We start from the raw sequence: 24,291 nt of genomic DNA on the forward strand, positions 1-24,291 counted from the left end.
AACAACATGCAAGAGTTAAATGCCATAGCTGGATTTGACTTAACCCACTCCGTTGAACCCCTGGCTGCAAGAAACTGGCACCCCCATACAGAGTGAGGAGTTATCAAGTAGCAGCTGTGCAGCTGGAGATTGGGTGGAGGAAGGAGGCAAAAGTAGACCATGAAAGAGAAAAGATGTCCGTGTGGCATTTACAATCTATTCTTATTTGGGAAATTATATCAGGAATGATTACAGGTTAGAGGAGCTGAGGTGACCATGAACTCAGCTGTTGTTATCCCTCCCAGACTTTTTCTGTAAAGGCCATATGGTGTAAATATGTGCTGAACACAAATATTTTTTTTATATTGCTTCTGGATATTCATCCCATGTACTTAAGTCTTGTTTTATACATTCTTGGAAATAAGCCTCTTCTGATTAAATATAAAAAAAAACTTTTTTCTGTTATTATAATTCTAGAGGTTTAGGTAAAATATTAATGAAAGGTCCAGCCAGTGGTTCTATATTGACTGGTAAAACCATAAACATTCTTCATTGACTTACACAATAGTTAATTTCAATTGGTTCATTTAGATATTTAGATTCAGACAGTTACATGAAATGTTCATTCTCTAGGGGATTAAAAAAGCAGAGTATATTTTTATAAACATTTTAACACACAACTCTGCACATTTCCCTTATTACAAAATATCTTTTGACAACATACTGAGCTTCACCAAAGCACTAAAAAATCAAGAAAAACTGCAGTTTAGTCAGACATATTTTGCTCAGCTGATCAAGACTCAGCACGGCAAAGCTGTGTCATGCAGATAGATCTCCAATCAATCTTTAAGCTCATCTCCCCAGAGCATGGCCAAAACGTAAATCATCTTCCCCTCACAAACCCATGTCGATCTGCCCTTGATTCTCTCTGAGTTACTGTTGTGTGTTATGAAAGATGTGCTGGGTTGGACAAATCACTTATTCCTTCTGAACTGACCTTCCAGTCAGAGTTGTTACACTTCACAAGAGACAATTTGGCATTCCATTCTTTAGGGAATCAGGTGGGGGTAAATCATTCAAATAAACAACTTCCAGTGCCTTTTCCTGAATGCTGAGATTTTGGGGACAAAGTTCACATATACATAATTATATCACTATATTAAATATAAATAGCTCGGGTTCATGCATTATACAGCGCATAAGACCTCAGGAGAGCTCAGGTTTTAATCAGAAGTTTGATAAATAAGAATCAATGCAGTGACCCCTTGGCTGTTTTGTAAGTCATCACTAAATCTCATCAGACTCCAAACCCAGTTGAGTCAGCAGTCTTGGTTTGGCATTGGGCAATCTTTTACTTTCCAGCAGGGCTGAATGACTGAACATTAAGTACAGCATATGTGCCTACAATTTATAGATTTTTGAATAATGAAAGCATGTGTATGGTGCAGAACATAGCAATCTGTAGAAATGCAGTAATACACAGTAAAGTTATTTTCTTTTATGTTTGCTTTTTTATAAATTCAAACCCTGTTGTTCGGGATTGAGTGGAAAATAGTGCATGAGCAGAGATGTTCTTCTTACTAATACTGAAAGTAGTACCTCTCCCAGACTGTGAGCTGACTCTGTTGTTGTGCCTCTAACTGAGTCTTTTGATGTCTGTCTGCTCTGTGTGCTCTCTAGTACTCCGCTATCAGAACAGTCAGACAGGCATGAGTCTGTTGAGAGCTGTGTCTAAGCTGTTTAAATAAGTCTCTTCCAAAGATCACTGTTAGCTCCAAGCTGAAGCAAACAAAGGAATCAACAACAAAAAAGACTTCTGTGACATTAATTAAATTTCAGCAGTTCAGTTAGATGCTAACGAACGTGATAGAAAATGCAATATGTAAAGCATCTGTGGCATGACTCGCCTAGCTGAGGTATTGGCAGCCTAGCTGTGAGGGTAATAATGTCCAAACCCTCCCTCACTGAGGATTGAGCTGGGGAGCTGCTGCAAGGGTGCAGATGGGGTAGTGGAAGTGGTGTGAGAGAGATGTGAAGTGAAGCCCTGGGTCCTTGTCCCCCCTTTATAAACAGTATGAGGGCGAAGGGAAGTGTACGAGATTAGGATCGAACTTTCCTCCTGAACTGTTACAGACTCTATAAAGCTTACACTCAAAATGATGACCTGCTTAATTGCCACATACATAGAAAAGTAGCTTCATTGTGCCCCATAAATTTAATTCTCATGTACCAGTTTTACGGTGTTTTTGTTTGTTTTTTTTATATCAAGAAATTCCCCATATCCTGTGTCAACTTAGACTAACAAAACTGCTAACTATGTTTAACAGGCATAACATGAAAATATTCAGGACTCCATGTCTTCCTTACAGATTCCTTAATCGTACTGTCCATAATCACAATGTCACTTATTCCTGCTGGGTGTTGCAGCCCTCAAAGCCTAACTCAGAAGCACAGGGTAGCCTTTGTGTCCAGCATTCTTCCAGTCAATCCAGATCTGTATGTCCACCTTATAAAATACTGCAACATCAGCAGAAAAAGTACAGTGTATACTGCACAAAGTTCACAAAGACCCTCTCAACACTATAAATTGGTGTAATTGTGTTTAGCATAATTTGTCCATTTGCTTTCATACCCAATTATTTCAAAACTCCAATGAGTGGCAAAGAAAAACAGCACAACATCCATGTCTTGTCCTTGCTAATATAGCTAATTTATTTTACAGAGCTGTCACTCTTAGATATGTAGTACAAACAGTAAGCCAAAGTTCTTGTATTGCTGTATTGTTTAAGCAGCTGTTGCTGCCCTATTACATCCAATTTAAGAGCTCTGAAGGTTTGTATACAAACTGCATTAAGCAATACAGCACGTGTTCTTGTTTCTTCTTAAGAACAATGCCAATAAACATATGGTCACAGAATGTGCAAATTAAGTTTTAAATAAGGTGAGCTAGAAATGTTTAGCGAGACTAATTAAAGACTGCAATTGTCACTGAAACAGATTGGTGAGAATGCAATTTAAGAAAACTGTCAAACAAAAATCCAGAATGTGGAAATTTTAACAGATAGGATTAACACTGTATTTCCACTTACCTGAAGGCAGTGAAAATCATTAAAAGAAATGATATGTTCTAACATAATGTCCTTAATTAACCCATCAGTGAGTAAATCAATTAGTTGCAAGAAAAAAGTGTTCTTCTTCTTTCTTGTTTAAAACATGTTTGTTTCTATTCTTTGTCAGTAAAGGACTATGCACTGTATATTCTGTATATTGATATTATATATTGCTATTCATGCATGTTAGTTATACAGTAGCTTATTCAGTTCAAACATATTCATAGTGTTAATCTAAAGAACCAGACAGAAATGTGTCTCTCACCATTGAGATGCTAGGTGCTAGGTGCTAGGTAACAACAAAATCTCCAAAATTCTGGTACCAGTTTTGATCATGAGTCAAAGGAATATATCTAAACATCTAGGGGGGTAGAATCTGTAGCTGTTGCAACAAAAAGTGAACATTTCACATTGATATCACTTACTGTATAGTATGTGCTACTATCACTACATGAACACAAAATTAATCATATGATTTAATATAAATATATACATAGAATTTTATAACTGCAATTAAAATATTTTAGAGTGCATAATCACATGAGAACTTCACTTTTATGTGCTCATTCAAAGTAAATAGAGCCAACACTTAATCAGACAGATGACTCAGTAGACTTTAGGAGTTTGTAGGGAAAGACTTTTCATCTTCAGTTACCTTCAAAAGCTCAGATAACATATCTAGAGGGGTTTCACTTGCCTCAGAGCAATTACTATAAGAAATAAACCTAAACAAAATGTTTTCTTTTTACAATGAGCTGAGATCTTGCACAGAACAAGAAATAAGCAGTTTTGCCATTTTATCTGATTTTATTTTATCACAAATGCACAGTCAAGACAAACCTTTTATGTCCTTTTTTATTTTGGGCTAAGATTCAAACTAGCAATGTTTTCTGAAAACATGTAGAACTATACAGCTAATTCATTATGCATGTCTTTCTAAGGCTAAGGACCAAACAGGTAACCATTATCCAAAGAAAGAACACAGTTTCTATAAAGAGATCTATTCCAGGCAATGATGTGATGCTATATTTCTATCCCGTAAACAAAGGGAAGGTATTGATTTCAGTGCCCAATTACCCAAGAGACAAAACCAGCTAGCAAACTGATCAGCTTCTTTTTCATTCTTTATTGATTTTGAACTTGAGCAGTTGAAATTCTGCAAGGACTTTTCAAGATGTGCACCATACCAATACATCTTAATGTCTTAAATTTGTCCTCCTTGAAAATGTCTTACAATAAAAGAATCAATTATGTCAATCTCACACAAAGCAAACAGGCATAACAAATGCCTGAAAAACCAACCTAGGGACCTGAAGTAGACCTTTTGTTCCAAGCTTGTCCTGTATGCATATGCTGTGCAGCACATTTTCTTAAATTTAGAATGCATACCTATGTGATATTGTTCCTCTCTCCTGATCTAAGTCATACATTTTAATGCAATATATTTAAACTTATAAAAGAACCCCCTGCCATAAGGCTCCATAGGTATACAGATATGCTCCATTAATGGAACCTGATCATTTTGGTTTAGTAACCAGAAAAACCACAGACATCTCCATAGTATGTCCAGAGATTCTTTATCATTTAAAGCCATGTGTCCTTAACTACTGTAGTGTAGGGAAGGGACAGAAAGGATTGCAGGGCTGTATTCAGACCTGGAAGATTGTGAGCATACTGTAAGTCCCTGCAGTAGACAGTTCTGGTTCTCCCATGAACAAACTGCTGTACCCCAGTGATCTCTTGCCCACCCTACTGTATAATGTGTGCAATAGACTACTGTCCCATTCTCCAAGGAGTTACATAACTGAAGTCTGCTGGTGTTCTTCAGGGCCAGGAATATCAAACGTTTAATATACTGTAGGTTGAGAACCAATGTACAATACAGGTACTTTAACATAATGCAGAGCTTGCCCACAAAGACACCTGTGAGTGTTTGTGTTCTTCTTAATGAAAGGTTTAGAACACACACAAAGAGTTATTCAAGGGTGAGGATTGCCAGTAACCTGTATTTTTATGGAGGAGAAAAAAAGGGCAAATGACAAACTACAGTGTGTTTACTGTGTATATATATTCAGCAGTTGTGTGCGGACATTGTCTGTAAAGTGGCTTCAAGAAAAAATCAAAAATACAAATAGCAATGAAGTCCGAAGATGATTTCAAGCGTTAAAGCATGCTTTTCCCATGAGCGCTTTTTTGCCTACCTAAAATGGCAAGGATTCATTTTTATGCATTTTCTTTCTTTAGCCAAACGTATTTTTATTATACAGATATGGGTTATTTATATAAAATATTATTTGTTGGTCACAAATAGCTGATCACTTCATATGCACATTCATACACTCCTCCATACATGTCTTAAATAGTAATGCTAATTATACAGTATTCTAGGGGAACGTGGATTATTTTGTTCAAAAATTCTAATGATAAGGATAATGTAACAACAGTGTTCAGCTCTTCTCACCACTCTACGTGGGCTTTAGCCAGCTGATGGTATAAAGCAATAAAACCAAATAGTGACATTTAAGCCAATCAAAAAAAAATAATGCTTTCTTTCAGGCTCCCTATCATGTAATGCCCTTTTAAAAATCCATTATCACTACCAGCTTTTCAAACTTCCCAGTACAATTTAAACAGACGTTCATAGCCAGTAAAAACCAAAGGACATCCAAAATGAGGTGTGACAGGTAAAATAACATGTCAAATGTTTCTTTAAAGATTACTATCAGAGCTGAAATCAGTTTTTCATGCTTGCTCGTCCGCTTGAGTGAGGGTTGTCAGAGAAGGCAAAAAAGTAATACATGGTAATGTTTTCCTGTCTTGGTCTCTTGATCCCTTCATCGACAACTATAGAAAATACCAGCTTAAGCACCAGCAAAATCATGGCTTGGGTCCGGTTGCACACAGGCAACCATCAGACTGTAATGGGAGACATTTATCAAAGCAGGCAAAAAAAGTGACCTTTTCAAAAAAAAATTACAGCAATGAAATTAGAGGAGTTGCTACAAGCATTGCTTGCTTTGAAACTAATTCCTTTTGGATGCAAATTTTACATTACACCTGCAGTTTAATTTTGCATATCCCTGTATCTGATGTCAAAGGCTCTGGACTATTGAAAATTAGTTTCAGAATTGAAGGAGGCACTAATCATGTTCTGGCAGCTTAGAACACAAGCACATTCATAATGTAATTAACCCTGGGCCTTGAGGCTTTAGAGAGGGTAGTATGTGCATATGTTTAAAGGGAGCTACGTGATTCATTATTATTGATAATTAGGCATTTATATCAGAGAATCTGTTACATATATTATCAACTTCATCCACCATGGAAGTGTAGCACCAGCTAGGACACACAGGACGGCCACTGTGTGCCAGCAGTCCCACTACACAGTAAATTAATCAGAGAAGAAGTGAGAAACTGCTTTCAGTGTTATGGAATCTTTAATGACCTATCGCATCATTCAAGACCTTGGTTTAATGTCCTATCTGAAAGGCCTGTTTTAACTTTGAGGTCTCCCATCTGACGAGATCAGGCGAGGAATTGCTTGCACTGTTGCACTGTTAGTCCATCGTCTGCAACATTTACACGCACAAACATTAAAATGAAGATAGTTCAAAATAAATGTTTTTTTTTTGCTTTTATTAAAGAACAATATCTGCAAAACAAAATGCCAGCGGCAAAAATCTAAACCCTGAACCAAGTGCTTTTAATTTTCTTAAGATTGTACTCAAGAACATTAAGATTACAAATGAGAGGGGGCTATTCAGTCTCAGTTTGGCCCATGTTGTAGTTAGGGGCTTACTGATACAAGGATCTCTGTTTCTTGAAGGAAGCTAAAGTATTGACTTCAACCTCATTGACAAGTTAGCTTGTTTCATTCTTCCACAATCCTTTCGATAAACACATATCTCCTATTCCCACTTCCACAAGCACTTACACATATGGTACTTTCCACCTAAAGGAGTACATTTCCACTTCACAGACTCCTATACATTTTGAGGGAATCTGGGCCAAGAAAATCACTTCTCCTACCTGAAGTACACTTTCCTCAGAATATAGATTCCAATCAGTGTTGGGATTGATCAATGTTTACTGTATATGTTGGACCACATTGGCATTCCTCTTTCTGAGGAACAACATCCTAGTGAATGCTCCAGACTTATGAGAGTTGGGCAGTATGACGTACGTTATGAGTATCTGTTTTTCAGATGATCTTGTTCGTTCAAGAATTATCATATAATTATTACATCTCATTACCAGGTTTAAACCGTTCAATGAAGAAGAAAGGAAGAAATGGCTTTACTGGCTACTTTATGATCTATGACGTTGAATGGCAGGCCAAAATTAAATTTTCTTGCAAACATTGTTGTTGCATATGTATTTTCCTGGTACTTGTTATAAAAATTTACAGAGCCTCTATCTTGTCTTACTTTACATTCTAAATATTACAGTGAAACAGTTCTGCCGGCTTGTCTGTGCTGGTCCCAGATTTCAGTTAGCTGGGCTCTTGGTCAGTGGGACTGCTTGGCAGGACAATAACTGGACTCTGTTGTGTTGTAACTTGTTTGTGATGTGCTGTTTATGTCATGGTCTACCAATGATGTGTTATTTGTTCTAACACAATGTATTAGCATGCAGTGGGGTCACTGTGTCTGCTGAAATGGCTTAAAAATTAACAGAGCTTTGCTAAACTTTGCTAGTTCTCTGTGTTTTTTAGTTTTAGAAAAAGCTTTGCTTTGATTTGGTTGTATCTTTTAACTCCACTTCTATATTCCCTAAAATATGTTAGAAAAAAATTACTTCTGCATCTTTGAAAATGAACAGAAAAGCTTCTCTCCCTCACTGGAAAAATAAATTGTTCTCTGCTGGCAAGTGCAGATCTGTATGTGCAGAACTCTAAAACTAATTGCTGTTTTATATTGGTGTGAACTCTGAATTAACTTTGGCTGATTTAGGTTTATCACAACTGACAGCTGCTGAACTGCATTCCAAGGGACGAATTTAAATGAACATTCTGTGCTTGACGCAGCATCTAAGTGTCTCAAGGAACAGAAAGAGATGTTTAATAAATATAAGAAAAGCTAAACAAAAATCACCACTTTGAGCTTTCCCAAACACCTTGATCAGCACAAACAAAAATACTTTCATCTGAAATTAAGTGGGGTATTAACCGTTTTATTCTGAACACTTAACACTTAAGGCTTAACAAAAAAAGTCAGTTAAACAATAGAGAAATTTAATCAGGATGCTTTTTACTGACATAGACAAGTTAACAGCTTGAGTCATTATCTGTGTCACTTTTACTGTTCTCTGACTTCAACCCTTGATTTCAAGAGGGTGAACATTAATGTGGTTTAAAATGAAGAGGGTTACAACCAAAGAGATTGCCTGTGCACTGTTTTTCTTTTATGAAAGAACAATAACCTCAAAGAAGCATTTTCTAAGAACTACAGTAGCATGCATCAAAGTGCTGAAAGATTTGGGAGTAGAAATTTGTACTGAGTATGTTTCAAAAATCTATTCAGCTATATTTAATTTACTTGAAGCCATACCACGCTTGAAGTACTGTATGAGTGATTGGTACTCATTGTGGACCAGTAAGGAAAAACTATTGAAGGTAATTTATGTTTGAGCTTTGCATATGCAGAATATGATTATTTCTCAATTTATGTGTTATGGATATCTGATCCCTGCTGCATGCGATGTATTCAAAGTGTTTTCACATATATTTGTAAGTAACTTCACTCCTTTCCACTCCTAAATGTCAACCTGAATTATTGAAGTTATCACATTTATTATCAAATTATAATAACTTAAAACTACAGAAACAATTGATACATACCCTTCTACTTAAGAAAAAGTTAAATATAAATTTTATGATTCAAAGCTGGGCTTCCAAGTAAGGAGCATTTAGCTGCAAATGGTTTTAATGTATTATACAGATGGAGGTACAGTTTTATTAATAATTTATACTGTAATTCCATACTGTGTTTCTCGTTGCTATAAAATATGTTGCATTAAATAACTATGCTAATGTATCTAAATGAATGTGTAAATTAAATTCCCTAGGAAAACATTAAAATATTTTTCTCACTCTCTGCAGAAAATGCAAGCATGATACATTTTATCCATTCCAGGAAAGCAATCAACAGTACTAGACACATTGATTGTGAAGCTATCAGCTCCTTACTGATTGATTGAATAATTAATTGGTTCCGTATTACAGAATTTGAGTTAAAATAGACTATCATCCACCACCTTCCTCCACCCAGAATACATCAGCCAATCTTTCCTAGATTATTTCTGTCCTAATTTGTTTAAAAAAACTTTGAGGAAGGAAAAAATTGAAATCTGTCAATATTAGAAAATGGATTCAAATTGATTCTATGGAAGAGAAGGTTCATTGATGGTGACTCCCACTTATCTGAATGGCTGTTATATAAAAAGAACATATTTGAAGATGGACACTTAATAGGCATAGCTTCATAGAATTTCTTAATGACTCCTTGGGATGTGGAGAATTCTTTTATAATAGGATTTCCTGTTAGACAGCTTTTCTTTGAGGGCATAAAAATCACCTATAATCAATCCTTCTGAGTAGATGTAAGCGATTTCACTTCTTCAAACTTAATATGTCTCAGTTCAACCTATACAGCGTTGACTTATCAAGACACTGAAAGTACTTACAATAGCCACAGAGAATTTTGTGGTTAAGCATTATTTCTGATTTTCTTCTTCTCTGTCATCTATCCTTTACCTTTTAAGAGACTTTCAAAGTCCCACTACGGTCAATACTGAACCCACAAATCATTATTCATTTGTTTTTTAAAAACATAGAATTCTAAATGTAGTATTAAAAATACTATTACCTCTACTTGGATTTAAACATGGCTGCAAGCTACAAACACACAATTTGATAGTTGCTTTGTTTTTTGTCTTTTTAATGATGATCCAAGATGGATGCTTTTAACTATCATCCATAAAAAATAACACTCCCTTTATTCAAATCCTTTATGCAAATGCATAAAGCTTAAACATGACTTTTATACTCTTGTCCAATGGAAGAACGTGAGGTTCATTTACTTTAATAAAACTGCTGGAATTTCCTCAGCAAAAAGTACCCTTTGTTCTAATTCACAATTGTTTTTCTCCCATTGCATTTAAATAGTTTACAACTAATGCTTCTGGGGTGAAGTTACTGGTAATATGATGTTTTTGCCATTACTGGACTGATGTGATTACTGCATACTGATGTAATGTACCATGACAGACCTATATAAGACAGTAGGGCTCTTCCACCCCTCTGGCATCTTCAGAACATTAATTACAACACAGTTTAAAATAATCTGGCTGGATGTAATGTGCCCTTTTAACTGCAAAGGCTAATATAATATAAAATTGTGATTTATGCATAAGACGGAGGATGATTATTCAGCATAAATAGCTCTTATTATTTTTTGTATCACAATCAGCATGTTTAGAATGCCACTGGGTTACGTTCTGTCTGTGACATATATATATACTGTATAATATTTTGAACTAGGCTAACTCAAAGGCCTTGCCCCTCGATAACAAATATAAAGACAGAGATTCCAGGAAACCTATAATAAGAACATACTGTACAATATGACAATGCTTTTCATCCAGCTATGACTGCCTTCAGAAAAAAGGAAGAGAGTGCAAATTTGCATGTATGTTAGCCCAAGGACAGATGTTTTATTTACAGACAAGAACTAATTGAGCATCTGGCAGTGCACTGGAACCTGTGGTATTTCAGACCGAAAGGCTTGGACACTGGCTGGCAGACTTGCTGAAGGACCTGGCTAGTATCCAGATCATTAAAGCATCTCTGTATTTCAGTTAACATTTGCACTATCAATTTTACACGAGAAAATTTCTTTCTACTTTAGGATTCTAGATGGCTGCAAGAGCTAGATCCAGATTAACACAACACTTTAAACTGAGTGCTAATTGCAAAATCTAAATGCAGTCCTTGATGGTTCATTTCCATTGGATAGCAGGAGCAAGCCTCAGGAAAATCAGGAAGCTGTCAAGTGCTTGCCAAGCTTGTATTTCGTGACTGGCGGGTGGGTCGAAGCTTTGATTGAAAGAGGGATTTAGAGCTGCATCAATAATTTACATCATCACTTCAGTGAGAGATTAGGTCTACATGCTATTTTAATAACTGGGAAAACCAATTTGCAAAGTCCAGCACTGTGTCCCAAACTTGTCAGATGCCCTTGTGTTTAATATAACAAAAATTTCTTCAAGGACGTCTAATATGTTACCTGTGGCATCAGAAAACCTCTCATGCGATTTGATAAATTCAACTCCTGATATGTGTTTTTTTTTCATTTCAATGCTTAATCCTTATGGGAACAAGTTGACAGCTTTATTCATGCACTGACTGCCAGTGATCCATTATATTATCACGCAATTATGAAATATCTTTCTCTGCAATTGTATTACTTCCTTTAAGAAGGATATATATTTTGCAATTTTAAGTCAGCTTTCTCGTGCGGAGTAATTACTGTTGCCATTCTGCTGATATCCAATGCTTCATCATAGATACATACATAAAGAGTACCACAGAGCATTGCACAGATCATAACATAGATATAATGATTAATCTTTACAATCAGATTCTTTTGTTTAATGCATGAAGTGATGGAGGGCCAAGATACTTTGCTTTATTGATGTACTATTTTTTATATCTTTTAATGTGCTAGGAATGTTTTTTTCATTTTTTGATGCAGTATGAAAGACTTTGTAGCCATACAAACAGCAAGAGTAACTGTAAAGATAATAAATACTGTATAATATCATTCCCTTTGTAAGTTTTCTTTGCAATTCTTTATGAAGACATACATTCAATGCAGGAATACTCCATTTACAACCCCTTCCAATCCACCATGCTGCACGACTTTGAAGCAACCAGCTCTTTACTGTAATTTCTGTATCGATCCTTTTAATTATCAATTAAATAATTAAGGAGCTTTCTGTAGCAAAATAGTCTAATGGAGCGCATTGGAGAGACCGCAGATAAAGTATTCCTATTTTAATGGAATTTGAGAAAAAACTCTAAAGAAATACTGTATGTCTTTATTTAAAAACCATATTATCATCATTGGATGGCACCTGAAAAAAACAGTAAAGACAAATGGGTTTTTTATCTCTGACTGTAAGTTAACTATTTTTTTAGGACAAGAAAACAAAGTACTTTGTATATTTTAATATTTTAACTACAGTTAAACTTCAAAAGAGTTTGATGTTGATTTGGAGTGAAGACTTTTCTTCTCTGTGCTGTCAGGATAATTGTAACTCACAGCTTAAAGAATTTAAGCAGACAGCATAGGAGGAGATTAGTTTTAATTATCCAAACAAAATATATGTATTTCAAATTAACTCTAATTACTATACTACAGTTGCAATGCCTCAATAGCTAGGTGGGGGTGTAGAATCTATTACAAAGCCATCCCAGGATGACTGATATGCCCAAAGCAACCTTTTAAGTAACTGCATTATCAATCAAGCAGTAGTGAAGGTGCTTCTGTATATTTAAATAAATTGCTAGAAGACATCACTAAGTAATAGACTGCATAACAAAATTGAGATGAACAGGGTGATTTAAAACTGGTGATCAATTCAGACACTGGAGTCTGAGACCAATAAACAAGATGACCAGGACTGGCCACTGTCTGGGCCCTTGCAAATGTTCAATGACTATAAGACTCCAAAGAAAGGGAGAAACTTTTATGGAAAGATAATCAGTGAAACGCATAATTTATTCTCTGTTCGCCCTCTTTGCAAGTCCAGCTCAAGCATTCTTCGAAGAGCTGTTATCAGCCCATACACATGACTTTCAAATAGAGAGAAGTCAGTACAAAAATTCATTGTGCTTCCTTTTCCTATTTTACTAGAAACCACTTTTACTTTCACACACACGACACTGGAATCGACTCTGAATGACAAAAATAAGAGACAGACCAAAGCAACGGTGCTGAAGAAAATTGTGGATTTCACAATACTTATGGAAAGTAAGAATGTTATTTCCTATGGTGTCTGGTTTTCGACGTCAATGATTTTGTGAATGTTACACTATTTAAAACCAAAACCCGGAAATGTTCTGTACTATCAAATATCAATGCAGAATGTTTGCTCTTTAAATTGCTTTTCCTTAGCTGTGCAAGCTAAAAGCAGTTAATGGTACCTCTTTAAGGGCAAGACCTATATACCAAAATATACAGTATTTCCCATAGGATTGCAGTAGGATGCTTTTATGCTGAGCTACCTAGAGGCCATATTAGAAAATGAAACTAATGCCCATAGTGGGCACAACCTTCAATGTTATTTTAAGAATTCATAACACAATCACCATAGTGTATTCTGTGCAGTAATTTCCCGGTTTTACTTGTTTTGTCCCCCTGTGTTACTTGTAGCACAAAGATGTAACTCAACTGATATATATTGACCCCCCCCCATAAAGGTTGCCAGTAAAATAAGAAGGTCTCAGATGACTTCAGAGTTTTCATTACAAACAGGTCTCACAGCCTGGTTCTGTGTTCTTCTTTTGCTAATCTTCATTTGGGTGTCAGTAGTGGGTGGTAATGTTCTTAACTTTGAAAACAAAAACTCACCAGTCTCAATGAGCACTGATGTCTGGCCAATGTTAAATCAATGGCTGTGAAAGAAACAAAAACTGAAGTTCACTATGTAGCTCACTGAAACCATCCAGCATCATTACGATCTGGCCATTACTATGTCAGCTTACCAAGAACGAACACTGTGCACTGTGGCAGGTGGTAATGCATTTCAGGGCAAGTCAGGGAAAAAGAACACACAGAGCCATTCCAGTGAAGTGCATGCTGTTACAATGGAAACTGCTGATCCTGAAGACACTGTAAATTTTTATTGACAAGCACAGGCTTTTGCAGCCTCAGCCCATTCTGACAAAGGCAGCCATATGTTGAGAGAGACACTTACATAAACTACTCTGTGGAACACTGATTTGTGTTGAGAGAGTAATAACCAAGTCGAAACGGAGGCAGGAGATATCATTGCAAAGTATTAAAAAAAGGAGGCATGACTGCAAAGAAGCAATGAAGTAGTGATGACCCTTTTTTGTTGACCATAAGGGGATTTTATTTATTGTGCTAGTGTGCAGTGATTTAATTTCCCCATCTCTTTGCCTGCCACAGAGAGGCAGTGCTGAATACAGCACACTGTATATGTTTTAATCCTGTTGTTGTTCTGAAATAATGAAAGACTAGCATGTTTATGGATCCTCCTTAGATCACAGCTTTTGTCACCTGTATGTTTGCAGGTAAGCAGCTTTTCTTACTTTCATAAAGAGAAACCAGGATGTTGTTTTGAGATTAACATGCATTTGCTGTGGTTTTCAAAGATACACGGCTGGTTTTTATTTAATGCAGCATTTTATCATAATCTTAAGACTTTAAAGATGCACTTTGCACTGCCCTGATGTACAAATGTAAGTTTCCAACAAGGTTTATAATATCCCAGTTAACAATACAAACAGCTGTATTATCAACACATAAATGTAAATAGTTTGTGCCAGGTTGGGTCAAGAAATGACACCCAACCTACCACTAGAGGCTGTAATAACTGTAAATAGACACATTGGATGCATATTAATTCATTGATTGAAAATTGGTGAAAGGCTCACAAATCGTTTAACATGGGTGTGATTAGTTGTTAGTTGGTTGTTAACTTAAGATAAATTATGGGTGTGTGGTGGCTGCTAATGTCATAGTAGCTAGTGTCACTGCATACCTCAGGTCATGGTGAGTTTCTCATGTTCTGAAACCCTTTGAGCCACCTAATGTACTGTAGGTTTGGGCATTTCTGCTTTGCAGAAATGTGAAATAAATGCACCATACTTATACTGTATATCTCTTTCACAACATGGACAGGATGGTGGCGCAGTGTTTAACAATCCTGCCTCTTCAACTCTGGGGCCTTGGTAAAACTCCAGACCTGGGTACTAGCTGTATGGTGTTTGTATGTTCTCCTGGTGTTCACATGGGCTTTCTCTGGGTGCTCCAGTTTCCTCTCACAATACAAAAAACATAACAGTAGGTTAATTGGCTTCTGGGAGAATTGGCTCTAGGTTTGAGTGTGTTTGTGTCCGTGCGTCTTGCCTGCAATGGACTGGTGTCCTGTCCAGGGTGTACCCTTCTTTGCACCCGTTGCTTGCTGGGATAGGCTCCAGCTTCCCTGTGACCCTGAATTGGAAGAAGAGGTTGGAAAATGGATGGATGTATATTCATAACACAACAGTAAATCTGTAACTGTGTTCTAAGGTTATTAGTATTCATGTAGTGATGGCAGTGTTTATAAAATAACATACCTCTAATATGTTATCAATTATCTGTGAAATTATAGATTTTTGTGGCATTTGTGTTACATTCTCATTTTTAAGAGCTGTCCTTTAAACAATTGCCCTCTGGTTCTCCTACAAAGCTATTATTTACTCTAGCACTGCCCTTTCAGAACACACTAAGAGAACTAGCCAAGCTCAAGTTGAAGTGGTATTTACATTGTGCCCAAGGGGAATAAAGAATTACTTTGTTTTGAGAGAAACCTGCAATCTTCAGTAGGTCAATGCTCGACCACTTAAATAGTTATGCTTTTTATGAGAGGTTGAAGGTCAGCTGCAGAACAATTGAATCTTATTAAATGGTAAAGAAACATTGATGCCTGCAAAAGTGCAGATTACAGACCCATTAATGAATCACTAAGATTAATTTATCCTAGCCAATAGAGCACTTTGTACTTACATTAAAAGCACAAACCAACAAAAACAGCAAGGACAAGAAATTAATTAAAGGCCCAATTTTTGCCTTGACGATTAATTCAGGATGCTTATCAAAACTGTTACAAAAGTACCTTTCTCACCCCAGTAAAACGACACTTGATTTTCCATATTCAAAGAACAACAGAAATATCCGATAGAGTTCCAACCACTAGTTTACAACAGCATCCAACACTATACACTAGATATATATATAATTGATTTCTTCCAATTTAAGCAGGGTGACAAATTTAGGGATTCAAATTTGAATAAAAAGAGAGAACCATGAAGAAACATGAGCTGAAATTAATCAATGACAAAAACACGATTTATTTTTCATATACCTTTAGTTGCTGGAATAATGCTTTCAAAATTAATTAATTAACAGCACATGCATTTTGGAGTTTGCATTTTATTCAATGTTAATAATGCAGAAAACCAATTAATACTCTGCATTCATTCTACAACAAAAATGCACTTTGCCAAGATTTTCTCCCACTGCGTTGCTTTTTTCACTAATCATACTTAAAGTACTATATAATTAGAATAGGATTGCAATGCATAGCAAAAATGTTGGTAAAATCACTTTTCTTGGAACTAAAACAAACTAAAAAAAGAAAACTAACATAGGTAAGGTTTCGTATCTTACCTTTGTTTCATACCACATTAATCTAAAGAATGCAGATGAAATGATATAAACATGTTTCCAAGTGACGATGAGACTCACATAAATAGAAAATACCATGGAAAAAGTATACCAACACTATCTATTTTACAGACAAATGAGCAAGACATTGATTGCTTCTCCAAGAGTTATGTTAGCTGTAATTAATTTTTTATGTCTTTTTTGTCTAAAGGTCTTTCTTAGCTCTTTAATTAATTTACTGACATGGGATACATTATCCTGTAGTCTCCAAGCACTCCTAGGAGCTACAAACTAGAATTGCAGTTACCAGCAGTTAATCTCCTATAGACGTTTTGCAGATGCTTTGTTTTTTTATATTGGAGGTTCTACTGGCTCATGGGAAACCAAGTATCTGAAACTCTCAGCTGTTGTCTGTCTCATTTGTTTTCATTCTCACACCAAGCACACAGTTTCACAGGCTCATCTATTTTCCCATCCCAAGACACATTAAAAATGTATTGACTACTGCCCTAATTTACCATTCATAATACAGAATACAGTATATAATGATACAAAAGATCAGCGTTTTTGTCTGTTCTTGTGTCAGACTGAATAACATGGATTCATTACACTTTGTTTGGCTTTACAAACAAGTGATGATCGAGGAACTATGTATTTCTATATAGTAAGTCTGGATGGCTGATCCATTGTGCAAAGGCAAGCCATAAAAGATCACATAATGCCAGTGGAAATGTCCACAAAAGAGAAGTGCTCACTCCTATTTACAAAGTGTCTTTTGTGAAACAACGGTTCAAATGCAAAGTACTTAAAACACTCCTTCATCATGGCTCTGTGCTTTCTGTGTCCTTTCCAATCAGTAAATACTGCAGTGTGTGCTTCATTAACAATCAAGTTTAATGTTCATCAGTGTTTAGAACTAGCATTTCAAATGACCAAAATAATTTGTGTTTAACACACATGACACAATGACTGCTCACTTCTATGCTTCACATTCCTAATGTTTTCTGTTTAACCTAGAGCACAATGTCAGTTTAGGGCACCTTGAAGTGTTTGTATGCAAACCGTTACATCATCGAGTTTATCCAAAAGACATATCAGTGCTTTGGTATCTACAATTTTCACAGTACTAATTGCAGTATCCCTTTTCATCCCTTGAGGATCCTAGGAGTAATGTGTGTGTTTGCTTGTATTATGATTATTGTTTATCTGTTGCACTAATTTAATTCCCTGAATTGCCTTTGGCAACATGTCAACATTGCATTGCCCAAACGCAAGTGAGAGAGAGATAGAAGAAGGTAGTGTGTTAGGACACCGTGATTTAGCATCTGAAAAACATACAGTAGAAGGATACGAAATTTTAGACATAATTCTATAAGGTGCACACATTTTAAAAAAATACATAAATCTACAGGTACAGTATATACACAGAAAAAATCCCTAAATGTTATTGCTTCTTTATTAAATGTATTTATTTAAAATTAGCCAGTGGCTGGGAAGGGTTGTACCAGATAGACTTGTCAATTAAAATGAGTTGAACCTATTATGGATATATCATTTTTTAAGTGATATTAAATCAACGTATTAGAACTCATTCTTTTAGTCATGTGAAAATTTGCTGCTTTCTGCTTGTGGGTATCACAGATGTCAGTATTGAATTCAAATGATGAAATACTGAAAATGTATTTGGGGTTTAGTAATGCAGTACTTTCATAAATATAGCAACTTATAATTTTTGCAACACTTTCATTGTGATATGCCACTTAACAGTCCTCCATACATATCCAATCATTAAACTGACACATTTGTCACATTGTAACACAATTTGGATGTCTATTAGCTGACTAAAGCATTTGCAAGTTATCGTACACTCTATTCCTGTTTAACTTTTATTTTTTGTGTTGATTATTTTGCAATATCAGACTATCATGTCTATCAAATAAAAATTAATTGATATTACAAGTTATTTTTAGTCATAAAACAACATAATCGATCTGGTTCCAATAAGCTGTGAAAGTGGATAGATTTAATTAAATTCACTGCTTATACAAATGTGGCCCAGTAGCATAGAAACTGAGAGCCTGTTATGAAAGATTTCTTGAACATGCAAATATTCAGGCAGCCCTTATCAGTCTAGCCGAAGGGTAAATGAAGCACCAAGGGGAAAATGATATGGAACATTTAATTTCCAGTTTCAGGATTTTGCTATATAAGTTGGGCCTGTTTGGAAAAAAAAAACTACAGAGAAGAAAAAGATGTCCAGTGCAGGAAATTAAGATTCAGATCAGTCAACTGTACCTAAAAATGATTGAATGAAACTCTTCTGGAGTACTAAAATAGTAACTAAGTCTAAACATTTGTCCAAAGCAGTACCTACGAAATTAAAAAATATTTAAAGAATATTTGGAAATGGAGTAATGTGCTATCTGCATAGAGTTTGTGTGTTTTCCCCGTGTTCACATGGGTTTCCTCAAGATGCTTCAATTTCCTCCCACAATCTAAAGCATGCTCTTAGGTTAATTGGCTTCTGGAAAAAATGGGTGTGAGTATGTTCATGTTTGTGTCTGTATGTGCCCTGCAATGGACTGGCATCCCATCCAGGGTGTACCCTGTCTCGAGCATGTTGCTTTCCAGGATAGACTACAGCTCCCCTCCAATCCTGTAATCTATAGTAGTTAGAAAATGGATGAATAGTTATTTGAAAATAACATTGAAAAATGTGGTTGTTACTAGTTAGCTGCTCTGAGCTTCAGACCTATGTACTGTATGGATTTAATGTTAGAAGTGAGTAGCTATAGTGGTGGATGTACCATTGTGGTTGCCTCTCTTTTCCATTTTAGACAAAATAGATGACTGATGCTGCTCCTGTTCATATTTTAAGATCACTCGCATCCATTCTGAACAAGTCAAAACAGTCTGTTAATTATGTACAGTTTACTCAATCGATAAGGTCGCACACAATTCAGCTTCTTTTCAACCTTACAAAAGCTACTGTAGTCAAAAAGAAAGAAAGAGAATCAAGCTTGTTTGATTTAATTGACCTGGTTTATGCTGTAGCTTGCTATAGATTATTCTATTATTTTATTATTGGAGACCCCAAGCATAGGGAGAAGCAAAAGTCACGGAAAACAGGCCACATAACACAAAAGGATGAAACTAAGATGGAACATGCAGTTAAGGTAGTAGAAAAATGTGAAGGTAACAAAATATATTCTTGTGTTATGAATAATCTTTCATTACATGACAGTACCATCATAAATCACCAGCAATGTTTTTGTCTCCATGTATCACAAAGACTCATCAATAACAGTCGCCCTACTGTGCGTGTAGCTTTATCTGTATGTGTAGAGCAGGTTCTGTAAACAAATATATACACATCTGCCCGCAGAACACATTGTACACCTCCTAAGTTTTCTTTACATGCCAGACATTTCCCTCCACCAATAATCTACAGAGAATTATTATTAATTCCATACATAAAAGACAAAGATTCCCATCCAATAAGAAATCCTACTGAAAAATAAGGCCAGACAGGTGTTTCCTTTTCTCTGGCTTATGAGTTAGTAGTGCAGGTTTGCAATGTTCCTTTAAAAAGCACCAACAGAAAAATAACAACAAAAGAGCAGCTTTTAATGGAATTATTTGGGGTAATAATAACAAGATAAGAATGACAGAAAGAAAGCAAAATCTGTCAGAGGCATGATAATTTCCTCTGCCAATTCTTAGCCAAAGCTTTAGATTGTTTCATAAATATCTGATGTGCAATCATTCAAGAAAGGTAATTGACTTGTTTGGTGTATCTGTGATGAATTCAAACGTCTTTTAGTAGCACACTTGAGTGTTTGATTGATGCCCACATTTCTTGTTATGGAACATGCTCAGAACAATCTGAATAGTTTAAAAGCATGAGGTATGATTTTATGCCAGACACATCCTGAAATAATTGACCTTCTTTAGGCATTTTCTTATTTAAAATACCAAACTACAAGTTTCACATCCCATTTAGTATTATTCTTTTAGAATGCCCCCTAAAAAACAAGCCATTTTACTCTGGTTATAAATAGTACATGCTCTGGAGTGAAACTGCAATATTGTCATCTGCTTTTGAAAAAAGCATGGGTGAGTGATATTGAGTTCTAACAAACAGAAGCATACTGACTTGAAACTGTAGGACGGAATCGTCGTATGATATAGAACAAAAAGAAAACTTTAAATAAAAGCAGTTTTGTGCAGTATACAAGTACAGTTTTGAGAGGTCTTTTCAATGTTCACTTTCTTATCTGGATAATGCACATTATAGGGTTAACCTCTACAGGGGGAAGTAGATAGGAACTCTTTTACTGCTTCACTTGTACAGCTAATTTGGATATCATTAAGGCCTGTTAATGACATTGTACTGTAGCATGTCAGGATAGGACTGGATTAGGTATTCTGTCGTTAGGGGATTTTTCAAACAAAACATCCTTGTTTCACTGTGCATAAATTGCAAACAGAATGCTTGTCCATATTCACCGTTTACGTTTCTTTCTACAAATCTTTCTTATCATTACATTTCTACATATCATCAACCAAATGACTTGCATTACATTCACACTTTTTGTACATTTTCAACTTACCTGTATACTGAAGCTCCATTTCCAGAGTGGCAGAGAGAGCTCTAAAGTAATAATCTTCAGATTTAGTCAGCAATTCATTATCAATGGTTGATTTAAAATACATTAGAGGATTAATGTCCTAATCGTACAGCTAAAATATATTCCTCTAGGGACCAGGTTTTAGTATTGGTTTCTAGCAACTGTTGATTAATGTCTTTCAAAATGACTTTTTTCTATGCATAATTAATAAAGTAGCAACATTCATACTTTCTATGAGAACTCTAACTCCTGTATCATATCTCACTAATGGATTAACAAAAAATCTAAATATGAGATAAACCATTTGTGTAAGAATTTTGTTCTGCAACACTTCATGTATCATATTATAGTCTCAATAACTGTACATCGAGCCATTGTCCTTGGTTAATGATAAATGATCTCTCTTGAGAACTGAGGCATTAAGAAACCTGCAAACCAAACAACGTAAAACCTTTCTAACGCAGCACAAGAAATAAAAGTAATGTTTTCCACATCAATTTGAATATAAATGTCACACGCAATTCAGAAACCAAACAAATATTTTGAATAAAATTTGAACATGAAAAGTACATTTCTGAAATGTACATATTTTCCTTTCTATTTTTTTTAAAAGTGAACTACCACATTTCACGTCACAAATCAGTTTATGAGATTTGGCAATTGAGATAGAAACATGCCACAATGCAACAAAATAAAAAAAAAATCTGGATCCAAATCTTTTACAAGGCTTTGCTGTGTAATTCAAAATATTAACTGCTAATTAATAACTTTCAGCACCTTGGATTGGATACGGTAATGCCTGCTATCCATCTGAAATGAATCCTGAAAAACATATCTTGCCCAAAAATTAAAGTGACTGTCTATAAAATGAGAAAAAGAGGGGATGGTATTTCATTTGTTCCTATAATGAATGCCAGGTCAAATATAATTCAAAAAGAAATATATTTTAATTGGAAATTATATGAATAAAATATTATTGTAGACAAATACAAGATTGGAGACCACTCTGCTAACAATCTTGTCAAAATTGCCTACCCTTTTCTGTATTATTCTTTTTATGCCGCACGTATAAAAGGAAATGTTGTGCCAAGCATGGCTTGAGATATTATAACTGTAGATATTAATATTGCATGGTTCATGGGCATGTAGGAGATTAACTTGTAATCACACTTCACGTGAAATCAACTTTATATATTAAAGAAGCATCTTTCTAGAAACCACAAAAGGTTGAAATACAAACCTACGGTACCTACAATAGGCAATACACAGGGGGAAATAACTCAATAGGAATGCGAGATACTGTAGTGTAGGATTTTTTGCCTTTTAATAGTATTGCATTTTAAGTGATATTGTTTGCTTAAGTATTGCACAAGGAATTACTTGCAGATATTGTTTTTGCATATTGTATATTACTCTTCTCCTTCAGTAAATGTATCCAAATATTACCAATGAATTTCTGATTTCTGTATGTGGTTTCATGAGTAGCCTGAGCATTTACTCTTTAATGTACTTGGCATTAAATGTTCTTGCTGTGCTACATACAGTATGAATAACAATCCAGTCTCCTAAATTACTAAAATAATTAAGCTTTTCATATTGTAGGGAAATTGATTATTTACAGATGCCTTTGAGAGATGAACATTTGGAATTGAATTTGTGCAACAGTGCAACCTTCAACAATTGAAGGTATAGTGGCCATAAAACCAGTTAATTGGTCCCATTTCTTGAATAACATTGAGGTATTTCAACAATGGAGGTTTTAAGAACCTATTGAACCTCTGATATTGTGTCGATAAACAAATCCAGAGAAATAAAGTTAAAAATTACAGGATTTGATTTACCATTACCATTATAGAAAATGCTTATTCAACCTCAAAGAGCAGCAATGAGCAAACTGGCATTTGATTCCAGGGAAAATACAGTACATTTCCGAAAAAGCTGAATTAAGAGACGTTAGACGTGGCAGACACATCAGGAAATTCTGAACAGATAATAGACACTACTGGTGTTTCAACATTTCCACTGTAGCTACAATTGGCTGTGGCCAGTATGACATAAGTATCATGACAGAAAAGGCGCAATATTTTTCTTACCAAAACCCTTACACACACCTTGTAGAAAAGCTGTCCTGAGATGTTGAAAATAGATTGCAATTTTTACACATTGCTACACTATTAGGACATTATAGCAAGAGAGCACAGAGAAATATGTACATTTAATTTAAAATGTTACGCACACCTGTGACTTAAAATGACTGAGTGCTACCATGTATCTCAAAACACAGATTATTTGATCATTTTTGCTCATAGTGTAAATTTAAAGTACTTAAAGCACTCCTTCTACATTTTTTATCTTGTTAATTCTACATGCATATATAATTTCTGATATGCATGGCATAGACTTATTCTGGATATCTAATGAATAAGCCTAACTTTTTCTTGTGGAAATATACCATTACTTGTTTGATATTTTTTGTTAAGATACACAAAAATGGGTTCTGAAGGGGTTAATAAAAGGCTGGGTCAGGAGAAGAGCTGTTATTCCTATTCTGCACAAGGCTACTGTCAAACTGAAAACTTACTTTTTTGTTCCTATCCTTCATTTTTTAAAGTGGCTGTATTTGTGAGGGCTGCTTTTCTCTTTCTTTTCTAAAGAACAGTATATAGTATGGCAGAACCTGGAGGCTAAGGAAAAGATCAAGACAGTCACCTACATCTTTTCAAGTTCTAGGGGTATTAAGAACTATGGCTGTGCTTCAGTATGGTTTCATCTGCCCAGCTGAAATTTGTTGTTTTGCCCTCAGCAAAAGCATTAGGAGCTAAAAGAAAGAACATTCTCAAAAGTGAAAGAGGATGGCATAAAAGCTTTTCACATTTGCTAATGGTCTTTTACAGGCAGACGTAAAGTGAATGAAATGAACCATTCGCTGAAAGTTGTTTTTGTTGTCATTGTTTTGTGTGGTGCAGTTCTTGTACACGAATGTAAAAGCAAAAAGGCAAAAACAGAAAGATAATGAAAGAAGCCCTCCTGGATTCTTTTTCCTTATTTTGCCCTAAACTTGTTATTTTAACCAGCTGAATGCTTCGGGATGCATCATGATTATAAAGAAAGTCA

This window comes from Lepisosteus oculatus, chromosome 22 (genome assembly GCF_040954835.1).
Source record: "Lepisosteus oculatus isolate fLepOcu1 chromosome 22, fLepOcu1.hap2, whole genome shotgun sequence".
Taxonomy (NCBI): domain Eukaryota; kingdom Metazoa; phylum Chordata; class Actinopteri; order Semionotiformes; family Lepisosteidae; genus Lepisosteus; species Lepisosteus oculatus.